Consider the following 14132-nt stretch of genomic DNA (forward strand, 5'->3'; position numbering starts at 1 on the left):
ATTTAACCTGTTAATAAGTAAGTACTATACATTTATTTTATTTTAAAGACACTAAAATTTTAAAATATCGTTCTGAAATAAATGATGTTTGTTTATATGTTTTGATAAATATGACCTAATTTGATATTACCCTTGGTAATAAATATTTCCATTATATATTCATTTTACACATAACATGCTCTTTATTTCTTTCATGCTCATGCTTTCTCAAGTTTCATGTTCAATATTTTTTACGTATTCTCTTTTCACACAACTCTGAATTATTTCAGAGATATTTATATATATTTATGACCTATTTGCTATTGTCTCAGCAGAATAGTTTGTAATAGAAAGTTGTTGTTCTTCTGTATCAGATATCTAAAATATCCTTTTTATATTATCATGGGTGAGCAAAAGCTTGTTATAAGAAACATGAACAAACGCAATATTAGTCCATGTAAATTTCATATTTTCTTTACATAGTCTTTTTACAGATATTAAATATTCTGTATATTTTTAGTGAATTTTTATATATTTTCTATAATTCTAAATATCTGCACATCCGGATAGTAGAAAATATTATAGCAGAAAATTGTTCTTCGTTTATATTATTGTAGTGAATGCCTATCATAAATCATATATAATTATCAAAAATCATACATATCTATCAAAAATAATATATATCTATGAATAAATCATATCAGATATCTGTAAACTACAGACTCCGTCGAGGCTGTGTGTGACCTAATTGCCACGCTGCTCATCATCCGGGTATAACGCGCGAAGCTTCGAAAAAGTAATTCTCCCTCCTTCTCTTCGAACGCTCTCGCGCGCTCTGCGTCGGTGAAGCTTGTAGTAAAAATCAAATGTTTAACTTCTTTAGTTAAAATGTAAATGTCCCAATAATTGGAGTGACAACAAATACACGCAACCCTAATTACGACCTTATCATAGCTAAGTAAAAACATGTTATGTTAAACATGAAGGGGTATGATGTTATCTTGTGTAAACAAGATATTTTTTTCACATCTTCCCTTTATGCATATTTAAAAAATTTTGTAAGCTCTTATGCATTTACCAGAAACTTGACCATCATCCTCTACAAGGAAATTTACATTCATGGAGTATTGATTAGCATATTCTTCTATACTTATATAAAGCTCAATGTGTGTGTGTGTGTGTGTGTTTTGGCACTCTACAGGCCAGACCGTTTGACCTACAGCTACCAAATTTGGTACATGTATACCTTAGAGTTCGGGAATGTGCACCTGGGGTCCCTATTTTTGAAATTTTAATTATTCATTAAAAACTAACTTTCCCGTCAAAAAATCCTTTCATTCGCCCCCCCCCCGCCAAATGAGTCAGGCTTCAGTTTTTTTTCCCAACAGTAATGAGGCTAGTGCTAACATTTTTCGGCCGATTATTTCAAACGATTCTGTTTATTTTCTTAATGTTTGATGCATTTGAAATGAAACATTTTTAATGAACCGATCTTTCAGATTCATTCTGAAGTACTTTTGAATTAAAATAAAACAGAATAAAGGAAATTAAAAATTTCTAATCTGCCCCAACTGGCGTAGAAAAATTCACGCATTTGCGTTACCGTAACTGGCGTTGAAAATTCAAGCATGCACATTGTGTTCTGATTGTTGACAACGGATTCGGACTTGATTTAAATTATTTTTAGGTTAGTTGTGTGCTTTTGTAATTAAATTGTATTTATGTTAGTTATATATTTTTTGTATATGCTTATAGTTTTAAGTATATCGTTTTTTAAGTGGTTTATTTTAACCTGTTTTCGACCGATTATTTTAAAAGATTCTGTTTATTTTCTTAGTGTTTGATGCATTTAAAATGAAACATTGTTAATGAGTCTATCTGCTCATGATGAATCTGAGAAAATTTTGTTGACAAATTCTTGAGATATTACATAAATTAAGAAAGATATTCTTTAGTGCCCATAAAGTTTAAAAGCTCAGTGACTCTATTATTAGTAATCATATTATTAAAAAAATGTTTTGTTTCAGTAAAAAATATTATTGTATTAATTGCAGATTAATCATTTACACTTTAATGCAAAGCATACATTCTACGAGGGGTAACAGAAAATTAGAGAGATACATATCACGTTATGACTGAAGGCCTTTATAATATTATGAGTGAATTATATGACTATCAAAATTTGAAGTTTTAAAATAGTTTGATGAATAAGTTATTAAAGTAGGAATTGCATAAAATATTTAATTATTAAAATTTTAACGAACATTATGATTGGCGAACCGGCTGGTAGCCAAATGCCGCTGGTGGTAAATAAAAACATGCTATGATGAAAATGAAACCACGACGAAACAACCTGGATAAACACTACGACTTCCTTACATTATGTTTTCCTTCCTTTGCTTTATATTCTTGATTCTTTACATGAATATTTTATATTTATGAGAAATGTCTTACTATTTTCCTCAGTAGAAAAGTAATTTATCTTCTCTTTAGTACCACCTCCGCAGATGACACAAAAAAAATCTCAATTATCTTTCCTTACAAACATCAAAAGAGCTGCTGACAAGTTCAGTGAATTTGAGTTATTAGTTCCCTCCTCTTCCTTTTAAATCTGACAGTTATTGAAATCGAAACCGATTTGAATATATATCTACCGGAAAAGAAGAGCAAATATTTGAAATGATTGATCTAATAACAACGGTAGACAGGTCCTTTATTTGTGAATAATTTGGAGCGTATTTACAAAATGTGATGGCGAACTTTACTTCGAGAAGATTTAAAAATATTTCGACATTCGAATTCTTAACAATAAAATCAACTTAATTGAAAAACGGGATCTTTTCAATATCAAAAATGAAACTGCAATATTCTATTTAAACTTGACTTCTTCTGAAAGGTAACTTCTGATTTAGCCCTTTATAACTCTAGTTATCAGAAACTAGACGCCTTTGGTGACGAGCCGGTGATATCATCTACATTTAATGTTATTTAAATAGTTAAGATATTTCATATCAATGATTCTGCCAAATTAACATATGTTAAAGCTGTGTTATTTTAATTGTCTTATTGGATTTCTGTTTATTGTGTATATGAATTTTTATAATGGCTGTCAATCCCATAACATTTTAGTGCTTTTAAAAATGTGGATGTTCGTTTCGTTTCTTTTCTAATTTACGTATTATTATAACTTTAGTTTTTTTATTCATCTTGAAAATGATCAGATATTAAAGAGAATTTTTCTTCTTTAGCTTTCAACAATAGGAGGAAATCACGTGATTTAATATTGGATGAAGCAATAAAAGCTATTTAAAATGTAATCTACTGTTGGAAATGAGACAAAAAAATAGCTTTAAAATTTTGCCGAAATTTGGAAATAATTAAAATTTGAATTTATATAATTAAACAGAAGATTTCTTAAATTTTGAAGCAATCTGAAATTCATTTTTGTTCTTTAATGTTTTTAAAAGTTATGGTGGTAAAATGCCAAATATTTGCTCAATTTTTAATTAATAAAATTGTAATCAAAATTTAAAATAATTTTCTATGAGATTCACATTTTTATTTTCCTAGTTATATACATGCCAACTTACTTCTATATAGGTCAAATGGTCCAGCCTATAGAGCGCCAACAGACACTAAAAAACTACGCACACGTAAGCACGCACACACACACGCACACACGAACACACATGATTTTTTTATTCCAATCAAATGAACAAAATAGGAGAAAATGATATATTGTGTGAGGAAAAAAAAGTTATATATTACTTAAAATTGGGATCAGCAAAATTTCTGATGCAAATTTCAAATAAATTTTAATTTTTTTTTGTATATAGAATGTAAAGACAAAAATCAATGGAATCGTATCTTTCCTGATCTATAGCTTTTCATTACTATCGATCAGATGCAATTTCGGAACACTAATGATTAAATTAACATTCTTTCCAGTTATTTATGCACTCAAAATGAGGGGTTGGAAAAGTTTACATTCTTCACCGGAAGTTCTAAAGAATACGGCGGGAAGATAAAATTTGATTCTTCCATCAATGTTCTGGAAAACATTGTAGCTCTAGTTGCTAAATTTTTATAAAAACAATTTAGATTTGGTTACATTAACACACACATACATGCTAGTGCACGTGCACACGCACACACATCATTTTTATATAATTTATTTTTAAAATCTATGAATTTAACGTAGCGTTTATACAAATGGAAGTATTTGTTAGTAAAATTGTCCGCTGAAAATATAATGAGAAGTTCAGCAAGTTCGATAATGAATAACGATATTTTAAAAATATAAAAACACAGATGACTCAACACAGCCTAAACGTATAAAAAATATCATTTGCAGAAATCAATAACACACATCCAATGGATTGTTAAACAGAAAACAGTTCGGCATAAAAAAACAGCAACCTAGAGATCTGTTTCTGATCAATATTCAAAAAAAAAAATTACTATATTCCCTTGCTTTAGATCTCTAGTGTTTATATATGTTTTCTGAACAGTCATAGAGTTTCAAAAAAGAATCTATGGATCTGAGTCCTAATAACATAACATAACGCCATCCTGTGCCCCCGGTGCCTATAACACTAAGTTATCTAACCAGTTGGATGAGCACAAGATGGAAGGGGAAAAAAAAAGAAAGAAAGAAGATAAACAGAAAGAGACGACAGACCATCCAGGGTTCTCCAGAGAGAATCACATTGGTGTCAAATCCTACATGACTATATTCAATTTTTTGGTGATGTAATAACTGGATAGAGGGGAAAAGAATACTTAAACAAATGATGACTTTGAGTTGAACTTACAGGGAAATGAGATTACTAACTGAAAAATTGAAAAATTACATTGAGAATATCTGTATGACATATATTAGCATATAAGTAATCACTAAAGAGTCAGAAATCTGTGGCGTCCGTCTGAATCCTGTGGTTTTGATTTCCTTCGCGAGAACTGCACTTTTGAGGTTATAATTTCGGCTGATTTTGACATGTGGCATTTTGGTCTCAGCTAATGTGTAGTCTTGAATAGGTCTTGGTATTTGTGAATGTGGTTTACTATGGAGTGGATCTTGCCACTTGAAAGGGTATTCGATGCAACTCTCCTGTACCATTCTTCTTCGAGACTTGTTTCTGGCTTTCTCATGTGCCATGACAGAGTCAGTAGGCATCCGGTGGCATAGTGAATTGGGAATCCTATCTCCAAACAGCTACAGTAAGGAGAGTTGGCCAGTTGGAATCTGTGTAGGTATGTCGGGAATGAACCGTGTCCAGTGAAGAAAAGGACATCCGTTCTGTTCCAGTTGGCAGCGTATAGAGAAACTTTCGGTATTATATTGAATGTAGAGCGGCCTGTTTCACCTTCTTCCCATTCCTTTTGCCATATTGTCATCATATCGGTTTGGAGGATGTTCTTCAGATGACATCTTGGGAGCTTCATTATATTCCGATCTTGATTAGCATTAGCCGCTGTTTTGGCTACTTTGTCAGCCGCTTCATTCCCTTCATAGCCTACATGTGCCTTGATCCATGAGATTTTAATGTGAGAGTTTGCAAGAAGAAGGGTAAATGTATCTCTTGCTAATTGGCTATTGGATTTTGGAGAACTTGTGGCTTGTATACTTGCTTTATTGTCGACGTAAATAGTAACTGGATCTGATGTAGGAAGAGAGGTTGCGTATTTGACTGCTCTGTTGAGTGCTAGTAATTCAGCTTGGAAGACCGTGTTTTCTTTCAATAGGCTGGTTGACCATTGGTGTATAGTCACTGCAACCTGCATGACACAAAATGCAGCCCCAACTCCTGCTGAGGATTTTGATCCATCTGTATAGATCCCGAGTACTACATTCTGAGACCCACCGTCTTCCAACGAAATTTGATGTGCTTGGAGATGTTTGGAAGGATGTGACGTCCAGCCCGTAGCTCTGTATTCATACTCGTGTGGGCTGATATGTGGCATATCATGTACGATTCCACGGAGTCTGTACAGTTCAGTCATTCTTGCCATCATTTGAAGCTGCAGAAGTAGTGGTGGCAAGCCAAGGATAACCTGAAGTGATGCAGTAGGCGTGGTCTTGTATGCTCCCGTAATTGCTAACAGAAAGCTTCTTTGGATGGATGAGAGCTTTCTTGCTAATCTAACCGTTGGGTGAAGGCACCAAACTCCAGCTCCGTGTGCAAGCATCCTTTCAATGACTGTCCTGTACAAAATTTTTCTGTGTCGAAGTGTTATCCCCCAAGATTTGCCAGCTATTTTGAGAAAATTGAATTGTTGTTGTTGCGCTTTCAATGCTAAATGCTTGAGGTGGGTATTCCAATTCAATTTATCATCAATATGGACACCTAGGTATTTAATGGCATGCGTCTGCTTTATTCTTTCTCCCTGCCAATAGATTCTGGGTCCTGCTACCCATTTACTAAACAGAATAAAGTTGGATTTCCCCGTGGACACTTCTAGATTGTTTATGCCAGCCCAGGATATAAATTGTGCTATTGATTCTTGGGTATTTTGCCTTAGATTTTCTTTTGTTTTGGCTTTAATGACCAGAACAAAATCATCGGCGAATGCTTGGATAGTTGTATGGGCAGGCCAGATTTTATTAAGCAGATCGTTCGCCACCAAGTTCCACAGAGCTGGACCACTGCACGATCCTTGGGGGCAGCCTTGCTTCTGTTCTCTTATGGCCCAGCCTTCTTGTGTGTTGAGGATTATTTTTCTGGCATGTAGCAAGTTTTCAAAGATGTTTCTTAAATTTTGGGGACATTGGAGTTTATCTAGATATTTAACTATTGAATGGTGTTGGATATTATCAAATGCCCCTTTGATGTCCACTGAAAGAACCAGAATATTGTCTTTTTCCCTTTTTCCATCATAAATTTTTTCTACAAGCTTTTTAAGAGCAGCATCTATGGATTTTCCTTCACGGAATCCAAACTGGTTATTGTTGATGAGTTTATTTGATTCTAGAAAATAAATAAGACGCTGTGTGAGTAATTTTTCTAGAACTTTTCCTATAGTAGGCAAGAGAGCTATTGGTCTGTATGACGTGGCTAGTTTAGGGTCTCTTCCAGTTTTTTGAAATAGGATGATATTGCTTATTTTAAATCGATCCGGGAATTTTTCTAGTGAAAGACATTTATTAAAATATTCTTTGAAGAGGATCGGGAAATTTTTGTTTATTGTTTTTATAATTAGATTATCAATGCCGTCATATCCTGGTGCTTTTCCATGAGGGAGATTATCAATGACCTGTGCTATTTCTTTTTCAGTGAAAGGGCAATCATTAGGAGTGGTAGTGATTTCATGTGTTAAAGATAGGGTTGAATTTGGGAATGGAAAAATTTGTTCTAATATATCCTGAGCTATTTTTTGGTGTCCTCCTTCTGGATTGATATTGTTCAAGACTGTTAGTTGAGATGGATGAATTGTTTTCCTAAAGGCAGCTTTGAAATGTTTCCCATATGGATTTGCAGCTTCCGTGCAAAGATCTTTCCAACCAACGCTTTTGGCTCTCTTGACTTTCTTCATATATTTTTTGGCTTCTGTCTTCCACTGCAAATATTTTTCTGGTCTTTCCTCCGAACTTGATCTTTGGGCCCTTCGTCTCAATGCCTTAATTCTTTTCTTTTCTATTTCTAATTTATCTGTCCACCAAGTTGGGTTTTCAGTCAATGGCTGTTTTTTTATTTTAAATGCTTTGTTGCAGGTTTGAATTATTTTTGCTTGGAGAAGGGAGGTAAATTCATTTAGTTCTTGTTGGGTATTGCAGTTCTTGATTATGCTAATTAGTTCTTCGACATGAAACTTAAATTGTTTGTGGAATTTGTTATGGTTTCCATGGAGGGTTTTAAACCTATTGAAGATGTGGCTAGTAATTATTGTTCTTACTGTTATCTGAATAAAGTGGAGATCGCTAAACGATGGTTCTTCGAGAACTTCCCAAGAGGCTACCTTCGTGATCATTTCCTGTGAACAGAATGTCAAATCGGGCCAACCCACATCTGTATTTCTCGTGAAGGTAGGTGGGGCATCTGACGAATTGTTGATATAAAGGTTGTTAGCCAGTAGGAAATCCATTATTGCGACACCCCTGGTGTTGGTGCGATGATATCCCCAAAGAGGATTGTGGCCATTCAGATCGGCTCCAACAAGGAAGTTTTCATTTGGTAGCATTCTTATAATATCCTGGATCTCTTGTAAAGTTTGATTGATATCCGCTATTGGGGATGAATAAGCCGAAATGAGTGTTATAGGTTTGTTGTCAGTGTAAAGTTTAACTGCTATTGTATTTTCCAATTTAGCTACTGTAATTACTTTATGGATGGTTTGGGGAATAAAAATTGCAGCTTTATTTGATGTGGATGTGAAGATGTTCCAAGACATCGACAAACCTTGTATTTTGTTGTTGTACACATATGGCTCTTGTACCAAGAGAATATCCGTTTTCAATTTTACCACGGCAGGGTGGAGGTGAGTGGTTGCTGCTTTAGTTCTGCCGAGGTTAATTTGGAGAATATTAAAATTTTTGTTGCTGGAGAAGGACGAATTCAAAGTGATATTAGTTGTCATTAATAATCCCTAGTCCGTTTAAATGCTGCTAACGCTTTTTGGTAGCAGGGGCATCGTGGGTCTATGGCCATATGGTAGATGTGCAGGTTAGTTCCATTGAGTCTGTTCGACTCTGAGCAGTTTATACAGAAGTGCTCATTAGACAGGCACTTCCAGGTGTGATGTCGTCCACTGCAGCGACCGAAAAATGGAATATCATTTTTGCACTGGCCCGAGTTGGCTGTATGGGTGAAGGCCTGGTAGGTTGAGCAACGCTTGACATGATGAAATTCCCTCAGATGAAACATTTCCCAATTGATAGCAATCCTTCTCAAGTTTTTAAGACGATGAAATGTCTCACTAGGATCTTCGAGAATGAGATGGGAGGTGTCTTCTGTTCTGCCTCTCATTTTAAAGCGAAGTCTTAGATCTTCTGGATTTTCCGTCTATGCCCGAATTGCCTTTTGAACATCTTCCATTGGTACATTGTTGGGTATATTATATATTATTATGCTAGGATGCCTCATTCCAGGTCTTTTAGTTGTTATATTTTCAGTAATGGTTTCTTTTTCTTTTAGGGTTTCCGTAAGCTTCTGCAGGTCTTCTTCCCTCTTGCATGTGATAGCCAGCCCTCCTTTCTGGATTCGCTGAACTGATTTGATTTTAACAGTAGTTTCTGACTGTTGGAGATCCTTTTTAAGGAGGTCCTCTACGTTTGTATTCGGCTTTTCTTCTTTTGGATATAAAAGAATTGTTGCCTTGCTTTTAGGTCTTTTCTTTGCTATTTCTGCATAGGATGGACCTTTTTGGGGTTTGTTTACTGGCTGGTACGATTTGATTTCTGTGTACTGTTCAGCATTATCAGTTTGAGCAGATGCTTCCGCTTCTGGTTTTTTGTGCGATATTCTAATATCCAACACATCCAGAATGCTGTTGGCTGTTTGTAGTAGAGAGGTTGTTAAATATTTCTGGACTTTGTTCCCTTTTTTGCGTTTTTGCTCACTATTGACTACTTCTCTCAGTTTAAGAAGTAGTTCCTTGGTCAACATACGTTCGTATGTTTGTGGTAGAACAGATTGGGATCCAACCGATGATTGTGACGAAATCGAGTTGTTTCTTTGTTTCATAGAAAGGGGGAAGTTTCCACTCTCTTCTTTGTTGGAGCAGGTTTGAACTGAGTCTATAATAATTTCTGGCATTTCGACACCCGTTTGCCTTGTGGAGCTTAGCCAGACATTTTAGCGATGCTATTCATTCCACTCTTTGAAGAAAACAAACACAATGTAAATAAAACGCACTCGTTGATATTATGGAACACACTTTCCAACACTATTTGATGTAACAATATGCTCTTTTGATTAAGAATTCGCTGAGATATGCCTTTTCTCCCCCTTGAATGAATAATCTTAAATGCAAACCTAAAGAACGGGGACGTAAGGGAGCTAGCTTTTCGCCGGCAACCTTTCCGGTCAGTTTCTTGAAAGGACGAGGGTGTAAGAGAGCTCTTCAAGGACAACCTCACCGTTCGGCTTCTCGAGGGGGAATCTTCTGAGTCCTAATAGAAATAACGCCATAACTCTTCAATTTTCGAGAACATTCATTTTCTTCACCGAAGACTCCAGATCCTGTTTTCATTGACCTGGCATCCATTAAAATTTTCGTAAATGTCTCTTTCCAACAATAAGGCACGTATTTAAAGGAAACTGTTTTACATATTCATAACAGCTAGCCACCTTTGGCGAGCAACTTGTTCCCCAAGATTATTGTCTTTTTAAGTGATTAAAATGGAATAGTTTAGTCATAGCGATAATCTGTTTGGCTACTGTTAAGCCTATTTTAACACTTGTTAAATTTTCTGTTTCACGTAGATTTCTGTATTTCTTTTACATCTTGTTTTCTCTGAATTGATGAACTCCATTTCTGTCCAATACATTTCTAATAAAATTTTGTAGCTCTATTAATTAGTGAAACATTGAATCAACCCCAGTTGCCAAAAAAATTGAATGAAATAATCTGAAACGTTCGGATGATGATTTATTTACATTTGACGGAGGTAAGTACTAAGAGCGTTTTCTGTGGCTTGTACGTTACCGTTTTTTTATACATATTTTTCATAAATATTCCAATTTCTTTCATCTATAAAACTGAACACTTATCTTTAAATATAGTACTCATTATTCTGTGGCATTGTCAGACAACTTTTCTGTTCTAAAATATGTATATTTCCGTTTTTTTACAGGCTCAAAATGTAATTATGAAGAGTACTGTAATAGCTTTTGTCTCGAATTTTACTCAAATATTAGTTTCTGTGGTGTGACTTTGCCAAAGTACAAAGAATGTTTAACTATAAGTGGGTGTTAATCCTTAAATGCCGTTAAAAAATCTCAGCAACAAATAAAAAGATATGTTTTACTAGAAAAAAAAGCGAATGACATAAAAAAAAAGATTAAATTAACAACTCGTAAACAAAGAAATCTATTTTTATTTAAGACATAACTGCATACGAAAATAACAATTTTTCAAAAGCATTTTCTTTTTGATTCTTTCCTTCATTTGTCAATGGGTGGATTGCAGGCGAATTCACTTATCATTGTTGCCAAATTAAGCAGTTTAGCATATAATCGGGATATAATTATATATGAATTCATGGATATCACCAGAAAAAAAAAACATTTATGAGCTCTAGAGGACATGACATTTTGATGTTAAATAGAATATAAATGAGAGTTAAAAATTCATATTCTGTCACTAGCACATACAATGAAACAGAATCATCAAACTGCAGCAGAAAATATTATGGTAGCTTTTAAAGTATACTTTAGACACCATTTAGAAAGTCAGAAAGAAGAAAATATCACAAATAGGTATGACATGTCATCAGTAATTGGATTGTTGACCAGCTGACTGTAATGGCAGAAGAAACCTTTTCTATCTTTTGGATTTGACTTTTCTTTCCAAAAACACTTTTAGAATGCAATAATTAAAACTCAAGGTGGCTGTTTCTGCAGCAGCTAAAAATGTATGAAAACTACAGCTAATAACATGATATTCCAGAAAAATACCTCGAACTTCGGAGTCTCTGTGGACGGTACATGGCAGAAACGTAGTTATTCTTCCCGCAATGGCTGCATAAGTTGCGTATCAGTTGATACTGGAAAGGTATTAGACATAGAAATACTGTCCAATTTTTCAAGAATGTGTAACAGCAGGCCAAAATCTGACAAGAAAAAACATATTTCTCGAAATCATAAAGGTTCGGCTTCCAGTATGGAGACTGTCGGAGTCTATTGCATATTCGAACGCTCCGAAGTGTCAAGAAATTTGCAGTATACAAAATATTATGGTGATTGTGACTCAAAAGATTATGATGCCGTGAAAAATAAATATGGTGCAAATAAGGTCACCAAATTAGAATGTATTGATCATGTGCAAAAAAGAGTTGGCAGTCGGTTACAGATATTGAAAAAAAAAATCAGCAAAGGGTCTGAAAGGAAAGGACAAATTAACTGATAATTTCATCGACAGATTACAGAATTACTATGGAATTCCCATTCGAAGTAATCTTGATAGTCTAAAAAATATGCACTTTGGAGTTATTACAGCATTTTATCACTGTTGCTCAAACTCGAAAATTCTATGCACGGGCAATGTTCAGTAGGAACCAATAGTTGGTGTAAATATTAAAAAGCAAAGACTCAGGAGAAAATTTTTTTTGAGAAATCCATTGGACTTCCACAAAACTTTATAAGCATCATAAAGCCTGTATATATGCAACTTTGTGATCAAAAATTGTTAAAGGAATGCTTGAATGGAACGACACAAAACGCTAATGAGAGTTTTAATGGTTTGCTCTGCAATATAGACCCACAACAACATTTCGTTTAGCTCCAAATTTCTGTAATTGGTGTCCTATATTGCTGTCCTTCAGTTCAGTTAATGAAAGTGGGAATGGTATAAAAATGTGTTAAAGCAATCGCAAACGGAAGTTGATGGTTACACTCATAAAGGGCTAAAATCTTTTGATTATGGACGTATTTGTAGTTTAAAAAGGCATCCATTACAAGCTGCAAAAGGTCATAGAAAAAAATGACAGCTCAGCGAAAGAAAAAAAAATGTACAATGTATAAAGAAAAAGAAGGTTTAACTTATAAATGTGGAGAATTTTAGACTGTTTTATGAAGTGAAAATACTTTTTTACATTAACTGTAAACTTTAAACCTATTTCTCAAAATAATTTTTCGTTGGAAGTTGTAAACCATTTATCTGATATCTCCATTATGTATTAATATTTTTAATGAAATTTTCAGGAAATAGTCTTTATACTATTGTCTATGAAGTGAACTAAAAGTTTTGATGTGCAGTAAATACTTTTTTACTTATAGTTTTTTTTGTTAGAAAATAGCTGAAATTTAAGAATAATGTTTACAATGCAACATAAAACACTTCATATTATTTTTGCATTTTTTTTAATCTCTTAGATTTTAGTTCATTTTGAAGACAACTATGTTATGTATGCTATGTGTAAAGAAAATTTTAATTACTGAATTAGAATGCTGTGTAGAGTGTTAACCATTTTGGTTAAATTTTTCTAAAATTTACATCAAATTTGTCAATTTAAAAAAATGGGACAATCACAGATTTTTTATTGATGTTTATTGTTTTTTTACCCTATTTAACTAGAAAACACGAATTAAAGCTTAAAAACTAGCCTTTTTAAAAAATGTCTCTAACGTAGGCAGTCACCGGAGTCAGTGGATGTTAATTTTCTTCAACGATAATGTTGTTTTCTGAAAGGGACAACATAATATTTATTTTATATATATATATGAATGATCAAATATTTCTATATTCTATTTCAAGATTTTAAATATTATTTTCCTTCAAATAAATATTTGTTTATCCTATTTTATGGATAATAAGCGCCGAAACATATTATTATATATAACTTTTCTGGTTTCAATGTTATTTTCTTTTACTATAAACAAACTATTTATTATAAGCTTCATTATATCAGTTGACTATATATAGTGTGGAAAATAACAAGGGAAAACTTTGGTAAAATTGTTTATTTCACGAATTCGGTTTTTCCATAGAAAGTGAAATGTTAACTTATGATATACTTTATTTTATTTACTATCAAAATATTAGTATAATTTTTTTCACTTTTTAAACTTTTGAGGCGAATGAAAACATTTTTTTTCTTTTGAAATAGATTTGAAACTTGTTTAAATGGGACATTCAAATTTCTTCTTTATTTTTTAACCTCAAAGATACTTGATACTTCTCGTCTAAGCAAAGTATTTTATTTTCATTTCCTCTTTTAAAATAAAATAAAATTGAATGCATTGTTTATATTACTTCAAATTGTAAGTACGAAAACAGAAATGTCTTTGTTTCGTAGTCTAGTAGTATTTTATCCATACTTAGTTTCAGCAATATTTTAATACCAAATAAATTATTTTTTCAGTTTTATGATAAATAAATATTTTCTTTTTTTAACAACAGACAACTGAACTCTTATTTTGAAACATACGTTAGCTGTTTTTATTTTCTAAAGAACTTTCAGTGTTTTGCAGAACAAAGTTGATTCTGCGGAATCT

The sequence above is a fragment of the Argiope bruennichi genome, chromosome 7 (genome assembly GCF_947563725.1).
Source record: "Argiope bruennichi chromosome 7, qqArgBrue1.1, whole genome shotgun sequence".
In the NCBI taxonomy this organism is placed as follows: domain Eukaryota; kingdom Metazoa; phylum Arthropoda; class Arachnida; order Araneae; family Araneidae; genus Argiope; species Argiope bruennichi.